This window comes from Nestor notabilis, unplaced genomic scaffold (assembly GCF_000696875.1).
Source record: "Nestor notabilis isolate BGI_N333 unplaced genomic scaffold, ASM69687v1 scaffold3569, whole genome shotgun sequence".
In the NCBI taxonomy this organism is placed as follows: Eukaryota; Metazoa; Chordata; class Aves; order Psittaciformes; family Psittacidae; genus Nestor; species Nestor notabilis.
In genome coordinates this window covers 35,926-45,882 of record NW_009942178.1, presented here as the reverse complement: position 1 = coordinate 45,882, position 9,957 = coordinate 35,926, and the positions used below count along the sequence as shown (strand labels likewise).

At 39.9% G+C, this 9,957-nt stretch overlaps 1 protein-coding gene across 1 annotated transcript in view; it reads left to right on the top strand.

The window, feature by feature from the left end:
* The window catches only part of GALNT18 (polypeptide N-acetylgalactosaminyltransferase 18), a gene marked incomplete at its 3' end in the record, with an annotated part of 96,215 nt that overhangs the window by 76,821 nt on the left and 9,437 nt on the right, over nucleotides 1-9,957 (top strand). The gene's annotated exons all lie outside the window — the stretch shown is intronic.

The window sequence follows — 9,957 nt, the reverse complement described above, 5'->3', positions numbered from 1 at the left end:
TGTCCCTAGAAGTTTTCAGCAATTTTACCTGTTAGTGTTTCTAATACAGGCCATGAATTATGTGAAATCGTGAATATATTACATGTAAGTAGATGTCTCCTTTTATTAAGGAAAGCCTTTGCACGGTTGTCTTGGTTTTGGCTGGGATAGAGTTTATTTTCTTTCCAGTAGCTGGTACAGTGCTGTGTGTTGGATTTAGGATGAGAATAGTGTTGATAACACACCGATGTTTTAGCTGTTGCTAGCAGTGTTTGTACTAAATCAAGCCCTTTTTTGTCTCTCAGCCCACCCCCCCAGGCTGGGGGTGCAGAAGAAGCAGGGAGGGGACACAGCCGGGACAGCTGACCCCAACTGACCTAAGGCATATCCCACACCGTACAGCATCATGCTCTGCGTATAACCTAAGGGGAAAGCTGGCCGGGGGCTGCTGCTCAGGAGCTGGCTGGACGTCAGTTGGTGGGTGGTGGGCAATTGCAGTGTGCATCACTTGTTTTGTATATTCTAATTATTCTATCATTATTGTTATTATTTTTCCCTTCCTTTTCTATTCTGTTAAACCATCTTTATCTCAACCCATGAATTTTCCAGTTCTCTCCCCCACCCCAGTGGGAAGGGCAGGCAGTGAGTAAGTGGCTGTGTGGTGTTTAGCTACCTGCCAGGTTAAACCACGACAGCAGTGTACAAGCTAGGGTGCAGTCTCACAACACAGAGGCTTGAACAGCTATGCTGGTTTACATTTTCTTCTTCTTGCCATCCTCTTGTTCTCACTCTTGCAGCACACTTTGGTTCTGCCAGCATAGTTGTGTGAAGGCTGCCCTGTGCCCATTGTCTCTGAACACCTCCAGAAGTAAACTTTTACATTGTAACTGTTTTTTAAATTGCAAGGTTAATTTTAATGTGAAGCAGTTTGTGATTTACCATGCTGCCTCGCAATCCTCTGTTCTGTTAAGAGAACTGAGAGGCAGCTGTGCCAAGAGGTAGAAATGACTGGGAGAGAACAAGGACAGTGAGGGGAGTTTTTCACTGAGCTGTTGTATCATGGAACTGTTTGCACAGGGTGAGCTGTGTGATGTGTCATGTGTGCATAGCATCCCTTTTTGTCTTTGCTGCTGGGTCCCCTTTCAAGGCACTCCACTGAGCAATATAGATCTTCCCTAAATTCCCTTCAGGAAAATGAATCTAGACGTCCCCCATTTTTGCACTTCCAGCTGCTGTCACTTGCTGTGGTCTTAAAGCCATGGTTTTGACTTGATTTTAATAAGTAGGCCATAGCCCTTCCCAGTAAGGAATGATGTGTTGTATGGAAAAAAATCCTTGTTGTATGGTCACAGGCACCGTTCAGCAGTATTAGGTTGATGATGTGCAAAGGAAGGGCTGAGAAGTACAAGAATAAATATATTCTTAGTTGCTACTTTTAGATGACATTTAAATGGTGCTTTTTAAGATAGTGATTTCTCTTTATTTTTATCCATTTTGTGAATTAAGAAGAGGTGATTTGTATACTGAACTCTGGAAGAAAAGTTTGTAAAGATCGATCCAATGTTACTTCTTAAAAGATGTAGCCAATGCTTATCACAGCCCATACTTTCACCAAGATAAAAGTAATACCTTGGCACTGCAAGTGTGGCGTAAGTACTTACCTAGCACCTTGTGTAACCAGTAGTGTCTTTTCAGTGAGATTAATTTTGGTTTGGAAAGTACCTCACTGTGTTAACAACCTGAATCCCAAGATGGCACAGACTAACTCTCTGTTTACAGGGTCAGAATTCCACAGGAAAAAACCCAAACCAGCCTCTCTTGAGAATAGAATAAGGAATTGTCATGTCTCCAAACAGGTGCCAGTCATGACATCAATAGAAACTGGCTTTTTGTGGCTGATTCTGGATTTGTGTCAAACCTACAGTGGAATAATTGGGTTTTTCCCTTAATTTTGCCTGTGAATGCCTCAGCAGGTAACCTGCAGCTACAGCATGTGTAATTATACATGCAGACAGCATTAACCAGTGAATCATTTTTGTGGTTTTGCTCTTTCTGGGGAGAGAACATTTTATTAGCTGCTCCCACAGGAAAACAAATGATTGATACAGCACCAGCTAACATGTAGCATCACTAAACCCTACAAGGAAGGAGAATGAGGCACTTGGAGATTTCTCACCAATGCTTTTTCATTGGTTGCGCCATGTGGTTGCTGTCAACTGGGCAGCAATATAGACATCTTGATGTTTTATGAGAGGAAATCGTTATGTATAGTGGCATGGAAAGAAGTAAAACAGTTTAAGTCAATGCACGCAAATCAGCAGACTCAGGTAAGATGCAAATTAATTAGTGCATTATTAGAAGATAGCCTCATGTTTAATATCTTTCTACACTTTTAAGTCATGGCATGGTGGCAATGCCACTGTAGATTCTGGTATCACAGTCTGTGAAGATTCCGTATTTGTTTTAACATGTGTCATGGTTTGACCCCAGCTGGCAACTAAGCCCCACAGAGATGCTCACTCCCTCCCCTCTGGGTGGAATTCAGGAAGAGAATTGGAAGAACCTCTCATGGGCCGAGATAAAGACATTTTTAATAGGTAAAGCAAAAGCTGGACACGCAAGCAAAGGAAAACCAGGAATGCATTCACCACCTCCCCTGATGAGGCAGTCTCTAGGACAGCGGGGCTACATCACGCATAATGGTTACTTGGGGAATCGCCATTTCTTCTTCCCTCATCTTTAGATGCTGAGCATGATGCCATATGGTGTGCAGTATCCCTTGGGTCAGCTGGGGTTAGCTGTCCTGGCTGTGTCCCTTCCCAGTCCTTGTGCACCCTCAGCCTGCTCACTGGTGGGGTGGGTGAGGAGCAGAAAAAGGCCTTGGCTCTGTGTAAGCACTGCTCAGCAGTAAGGAAAACATGCCTCTGTTGTCAGCTCTATTTCCAGCACCAATCCAGTCTAGTTTGGAGAGAAGGAGGCTGAGGGAAAAGGAATCTCCTGTCTACAGCTTCCTGAGGAGGGGAAGTGGAGAGGGAGGGTGCTAATCTCTTCTCCCTGTATCTGGTGGTAGGACAGATGGGAATGCTTTAAAGCTGCATCAAGGGAGGTTCAGGCTGGACATAAGGAAATATTTCTTAACTGAGACAGTGGTCAGACACTGGAACAGGCTTCCTAGAGAGCTGGTCAATGCCCCGGTCCTGTCAGTCTTTAAGAGGCGTTTGGACAATGCCCTTAGTATCATGCATTAGCTTTTGGTCAGCCCTGAATTGGTCAGGCAGTTGGACTAGATGATCTTCCAACTGAAAATATCCTAGCGTAGTGTAGTCTATTCTTAGCTTGGTATTCTGGTACTTCAGGATCAAGTCTTGAGGATTAGTGCAAGATTAACAAGTCTAATCAAGCTAAAAGAACAACTGTGGTAAAGGAGAGAAAGATGAAAACATAAAAGAGACAGTGCAGTAAGTTGCTTCATGAATACTAAACCAGTGGTGGTCCGGTTATTGAGCTTGCTGCTTTTTTGCATTTTAAAATTAAAAGTGACTTCTTTTACTTCCCATTCATGACTTAAACTTGGCAATGTAGTGATTTGTGTGTTGGTTATTTGCTGTGCTTAGCAGTGAAATAGACGCATTGAAAGAGAACTGAATGAAGCCATATGTGCTCAGTGACCCTCGAAGCATGTTATCTCCTGGTAACACAAGGCATAGAGTAATGCTGCAATTCTAAACCAGCAACACAACATGTGTAGTTTGACAATATGTTGTAAAAGTTTTGCAGCTCATGAAGATCTGTGCAAAATAAATCCCCACAGAACAACACGATTTAAAAAGCACATAATGAAGCAATTAGCTAAAAGAGGAAGGAAACTACTGACAATATGGGAAGAATCTTTGCATGTATTACTCTTTCAATGAGAGTGTTTTCTAAAGGCACAATTAATTTAAAGTAATGACTGTGAGGCAATTAATGACTTAGAAGTAAGATTTAAGGGATAATTTACATTTTAAAAATTGAGAGCAGCTCTAGTTAAAGCCTTTTATTTCCTTTTTAAAAGTCTTTTAGATATTGTGTGAGGTATTTTTGTAGGTTGCTTACAATTTCACGTTAAGATTATCAGCTCAGTTACAGAAAAAAGCTATTCTTGCACACAAATAGGTAGGTTTACCTGAAAGTATGACAGGCTTGGATGCTAAGTACAATAGGATTCAGAAACCTCACAGGGCTTCAGCAAAACAGATGAAGTCATTTTAAAAATATCTCTCTCTAGTCTCTGACTTCTCTGTGGAGAATGTTCTGAGCTCTGACTGTAGGCAGACATCTCTTGAAATTAAGTTACACCCTCTGCAGGGGTGCACGCCAATGACATGGTTCCCTTTTCCAGCCTATTCAGCATCTGGAAGCAAGGAATAAACCAGAATTGTATTTTCTTTCTCTTTCTGTCCACCTGTATTCTAATTTTTCTAATTCTGAGTTTATGTGACTCAGGCCAGGACTCTGTGTTTAATTCTACTATTTGAGCAGACTTCTTCAATTAGAAGGAAGCTATTTGAGACCAGTGGAATAAGCAAAGGTATGCATGGCTACTTGCTGAATTTGGGGAAAGTTAGCCAAATCCATCAGTGCTTGTTGTCACTACTGCAATTATTTAGTGAAGATCATCTGACTTCAGTGGAGCAAATTTCTAGGTTTAGAGAGACAGATACCCAAATGTGTATGACAGTCCAAAATCTTTCAGGGTGCAATCCAAAACCCACTGATTGCTGCTAGAAATATGAACATTGATTTCAGTGATCTTTGTATCTGACCATTCTCTCTGTCCTTTCTGCAGTCACCTGTCAAGATAGCAAAATCAACATGCAAGCCCAAAAAGAACACAGACTTAGCTCATGGCATTGAATAAAAATAGTTTATTCATACTTGCCTGTAAAGCATCAAACTCATTGGTTATCAGTAAACCATTAATGGTAATGACAAAGGTTAAAAAGATTCACAAATATTTTTGCATTAAATTGTTCCCCCAAATATATTTTGAAGATATTGGTGACTGTTTGTATCCACAGTAGTAATTAACTGACACTGACTTATTTTTTTATCTTTAGGGCATCTTCAATGAGTTGTTCTAATTTTGTCATTTGCAGACTTCACAGAAGCTAGAAATTGCTTCAGCTTTTTGAGAAACCACTTAATAATTAAACAGTTTTGTTTGCAGTCCAAATGAAATGATGGTTTTAAACAAGGTCACATCAGTTCATGGAGAAACTGCATGATCTGTGTAAGTTTAATGAATGCAGTACATGCTAATAAACTGCTTAGCATCATGTAGGGTTTATTTTATTAGATTAAGCTTCTACAACATGAAAAGAAGACTCAGTGATTAAAAAGATAAAAAGAAACACTTCTAATGAAGAAGTGTTGTGTCATTTTATAATGAAGTATAAATTAAATATTTGAGAGAGGATCAGCTTCAGAGTTGTAATTGATTTGATGAAATATGCAAATTCAAATATGTTTAAATGCAATTGAAAAGGATTTACTAAAGGATGTGGATTTAAAAATAAAACTAAATAGAAACTGAGACCCTCTAGTGAAAGAGATTTTCCAGATGTGAATGGAATTTGCGCCCCAAAAAATTTTAACCAGATTGAGTTGGACATTTCTAAGGCTGAGTGAGTCCCTGCTGCACACTGAAAGCTGTGCAGATGGCATCACCACTGCCCTCATTTGAGGAATGATAGCATGCGGGGTCAGGGTTTACACCTTTGCAAATGTTAAAAGAAGCCATTTGGTCTGTTACTGCTTCTGTAGCTCCCTCACTTGTGCCATCCCACTGGAGTGCCCAGAACTTGGGTCCTTTACTCTTTTAACAGAGTGGCAGTTACAGCTGGTCTGTTGTGCCACCCCCTGTGCTCTGTCTGGAGTTTTACATGTCTGCTGCTTTCCTGGCTCTTCCAACACAAAGAATATGTTTTCTATTTGCTCTGCGGGGCTAATTTAACCTTGTTGAGCATAAAGTCACACAGACGTAGGGCCACAATTATAGCTTATGTGCAAATGTACCTTCAGTAAATTAACAGTAAGAAGCACTTAGAGCTTGGACAAGCCATAACAACTGAAGATTTAAAAGGGGAGATTCCCCACACCGTTTTCTTTCCCCCAAATAGATTCTCTGTATTTATTTGATGTCCCTGTCATCTCCCACTTGTTTTGCTTTGCTTTGCTTTGCTTAGTTTAGGTCAGAGGCTTTGCTGATTTTAGTCTTACAGCTTTGTAAGTGTTAGAAGCCACCTTGGCACCATTACTGTCCTGTTAAACCTTTCATTTTTTAATGGAATTTTACTACCTTTTGCTAGTGATGAAGGAACTCTTTCAAGAAGAGGAAGCCCTCTAAGCTCTTTTTGGGGCTATACCAAATATACAAACCTCCTCAGGAAATTTGAGAATAAAGAGCCCTTTCTTAAGGTCCTCTTGGTAGGGAGCATTGGAAACGCACCAAAGTGGATTCTGAGACCTCTTTGGAAGGGAAACTCTAGTTAGTGTCATCTTTTTCTAAGAGACTGTTTTTGCAAAGTGAACCAGTTGGACCAGAACCTCAAGAAATTCCTCCAAAGAAAAGCAAACTTTCTGCATTCCTGGGGCTCCAGCAATCATGCTAACGCTCCCAAAGGTACGCAGTCGCTCACACTTGAAAACTTTCAACAGTCTTTGCCTGAAGATAAAGTCTGAGACCCACTGGTACAGTTTTGCAGTTGATGCTTTTACTGAATGAAATGTGAATTTCTGTTTATTATATCATAGTGATGGAAGCATATGTTACTTTTGACAAATTTATATGTATCTTTAGGGATTTGACAGGAAATTGAGACTATTGCTAGCAATTTCCACCTACCACAGGTAAAACATCTTCATGGGCAACAGGAAAAGGTGTTGTATTTCCGTTTAGGAAATACATGTTGTATTTTCCTTTAGGAAATTCATCAAGTTTTTTCCTTGCATGAGCAGTTTTGGCATTCAGTATTGCTGATTGCAGCAACAGTATGCCCAGAGATACAACAGTTTACTTCAAACCATTCCATGTGGTTAAAAAAAGTCTTTGAAGCTCTTTTATCTTTAGATTTTTAAATCATGGGTGATAACTTGGAAAAGCTTCACTGATTTTAAACCTTTGTATTTATTTATAGCCATCACATAAAATAACAGTGCTAGAGAAGTAGAAAGGTGCTATTCAGTTTGGCTGGAGCATGAGTAAAGATAACTAATGACAGCAAAAATATAGCTGTGAAATTCACAGGGGAAATGTGAAGTTGTGAGAAACTGACCACACAATTGCTATTCCCATTTTTTAAATATTAAAGACAATGTAAAGGCCATTTTAAAAGGCTTCACAACTTTGCTCCAAGTTACATCTTTAAGAAAATATATTTCTTAGTATTCAAATATAAGTTAAAAAAAATCCTAAAAATTGTCTTTGACCAAAAGGTGATGGTTAAGAGTAATTGAGTCTGTCCTATATGCTTTTGATATGAGATTTATACCTTTTCAAGACATCTTGAAAACTCATTCAGCCATCCACAATGGCTCCAACACAATTGTAGAAGCACCATGGATTTGTTTACACGAGTAGAAGAGATAGGGGGAGCTAGGAGTGGTCAGGGACAAGTGGTAAGTTGGTCTGAGAATGAAAGAAATAAAGAATGGATGAAAGAAATAAAGAATGGGTGGGTGTTCTTGACCTACCTGCAAGAAATTACCTTATTTCAAATAAGTGAAGGTTGAAAAAACCCTAACACTTTCTGTAGCAATCAGTTAACCATGTTATATTGTTTGGTATTCATATAACCTATACAGTATAGCACTTAATATTTACCATATGACTAGAAAAGCCCTTCATTCCTAGGCTGGAGATTTTGCACATGTTTTGGGGCATTGGGAATCCAGAATCCCTTGAGATTGCAAAAGAGTTTCATGCCATTACAAAAATCCCACTTTAATGCCTACCTACATTTTCTTTCTTTGCAATGGGACTCCCCAAGTGCAGTGAAATTTTTTGAGAAAGACCTTTCTCACCATACTGTAATCCCACAGGCAAGGAACACCCGTGGGAGAGAAAGGTACTGTGGGAGAGAAAGGTACAGTGGCTTGTCCTAGATGTGACCAGCTGAGAACGTCAGGATTGTGCTGTCTGCCCTTACAAAGTATTACATCTGCTTTCGCTCCCCGAGTGCTCTGCAAGACTTTGCAGCCTATATCTAGGATTGTGCTGCTTGTTTAGTACTGTAGCTAAAGCTCTGCACACACTGTAACTTATGATTCCCATATTTTCAGATCACGTGTTTCACGTCTTCCTCTTTAAAAAGTCATTAATTAAAGGACTTCTCTTCATCTTGATATATGGAAACTGGTAGCATATTATCTCTAGTCCAGTTTTGGTGTGTGCTAATTATGTTTTCATGGATTGCAGGAGATTTTTGCTTAGAAATAAAATTTGGATTTGAAGCTGTTTAATACAACCCACCTGTTCTGTCAGCATCTGTACTGACAGGTCCCTCTTCGCACTAAGTTTTTAAGTGAATCCATGATTTTTGTAGAGTAATTAATTTGTCTTTGGAAGTAAAAGAAAGATTGACAGTATCTGAGAGAAAGGAGTGGCCACCAAATTTGATTAATTGGTGTTTATTCAGGTAGTGGGTAATTGTTATTTACAAACTGTATGAAAGACTTTGAAAATACATATGACTTCATTATAAAGTCAAAATTTTATTTGACTGATTACTGAATCAGTTAAAATTACAGATTTTTCAGATTTTCACATCCTAGAAATTTATTTGGAAGTTCACCTTATTATAGACTGTGAATTTTTGGCTCAGCTTGTTGTCAAGATGGCATTCCAACCCAACTCAGAAAATCCCATGGAAGATTTGGTGTTCACATGTTGGACTTGGGTTGAGGCCATCCCTAGTGGGGAGGGCCTAGTAAAGGCTAGGCAGGGTAAGCAGCACATGCGGCATGGGAATTGTCTTGTCCTAGGCTAAGTTATGACAATTTCTACATCTTCCTTGTCTTTTTTGATACTAGTTTAAACCACGTACAGTGAGTAACTCTGAAACAGTTTCTAGCTGGATGTCAAATGCCGTACTGAGAAGTGGCACAGACTGAAAGCAGGCATTGATTGTGCGAACAAAGCCTGATAATACTTCACATTTAGTCTTTATTAGGTAATGTAGCTGAAGCATTTAGAATTAAATGTTTGACAAAGTATTATTTTTGTTAGATCATTAATCTGGATTGACCACTGTGATATTTAGATGGGACACAAATGTTGTTTCTGGATTATTCTTCTGCCAGATCAGTTGCCCATTTATTTTTAAATATTTATGATCATCTCAGTTTTGCCCTGTTGTTGGTAATGGTTATGTTCATTTACTCTTACTGTTTCCCAAGTTCTGGCCGTAGAAGTTGAAGTCTTTTCAGCTCACTTCTTGACTGTACAGTACGTGCATGGGATAGCTCATCTTCCAGAGAGCTCTGAAAGCCAAGGCTCTATCTCTTCTCCCAGCATATGCTGAATGCAATTAGGCACCAGTTCAGAAAAGGCTTTGTAAACATCCTGAATCCATGCCACGTTTTCTGGTCTCAGGAGCTGCCAAATGCCTAAATGCTGTATTCAAGCCAGATGTCTAAATATATAAAATGAATGAGTGAACAAAGTGTCTCCTTAGCAGAGCATATGCCTATAGGATGGACAGACCTGAGGGGCCTGAGGTCAGCTCCAGAACATGATGTTCTGCCAACCCACATCCTTGGCCACTAGGAGGGAGACCAGAATATGCTCTCTCCTGGAAGTGCTGTGTGAGGAAGGAGCACCTTCCCTCTCATGTTTTCACTCTCTTGGTATGGAATATCAAGCCTCAGGAATCCTGCTGGTAGCATCATAAGGCAAACTCTGTCAGTCCTCAGTGAGTACACCTGCCTCTGGGACAC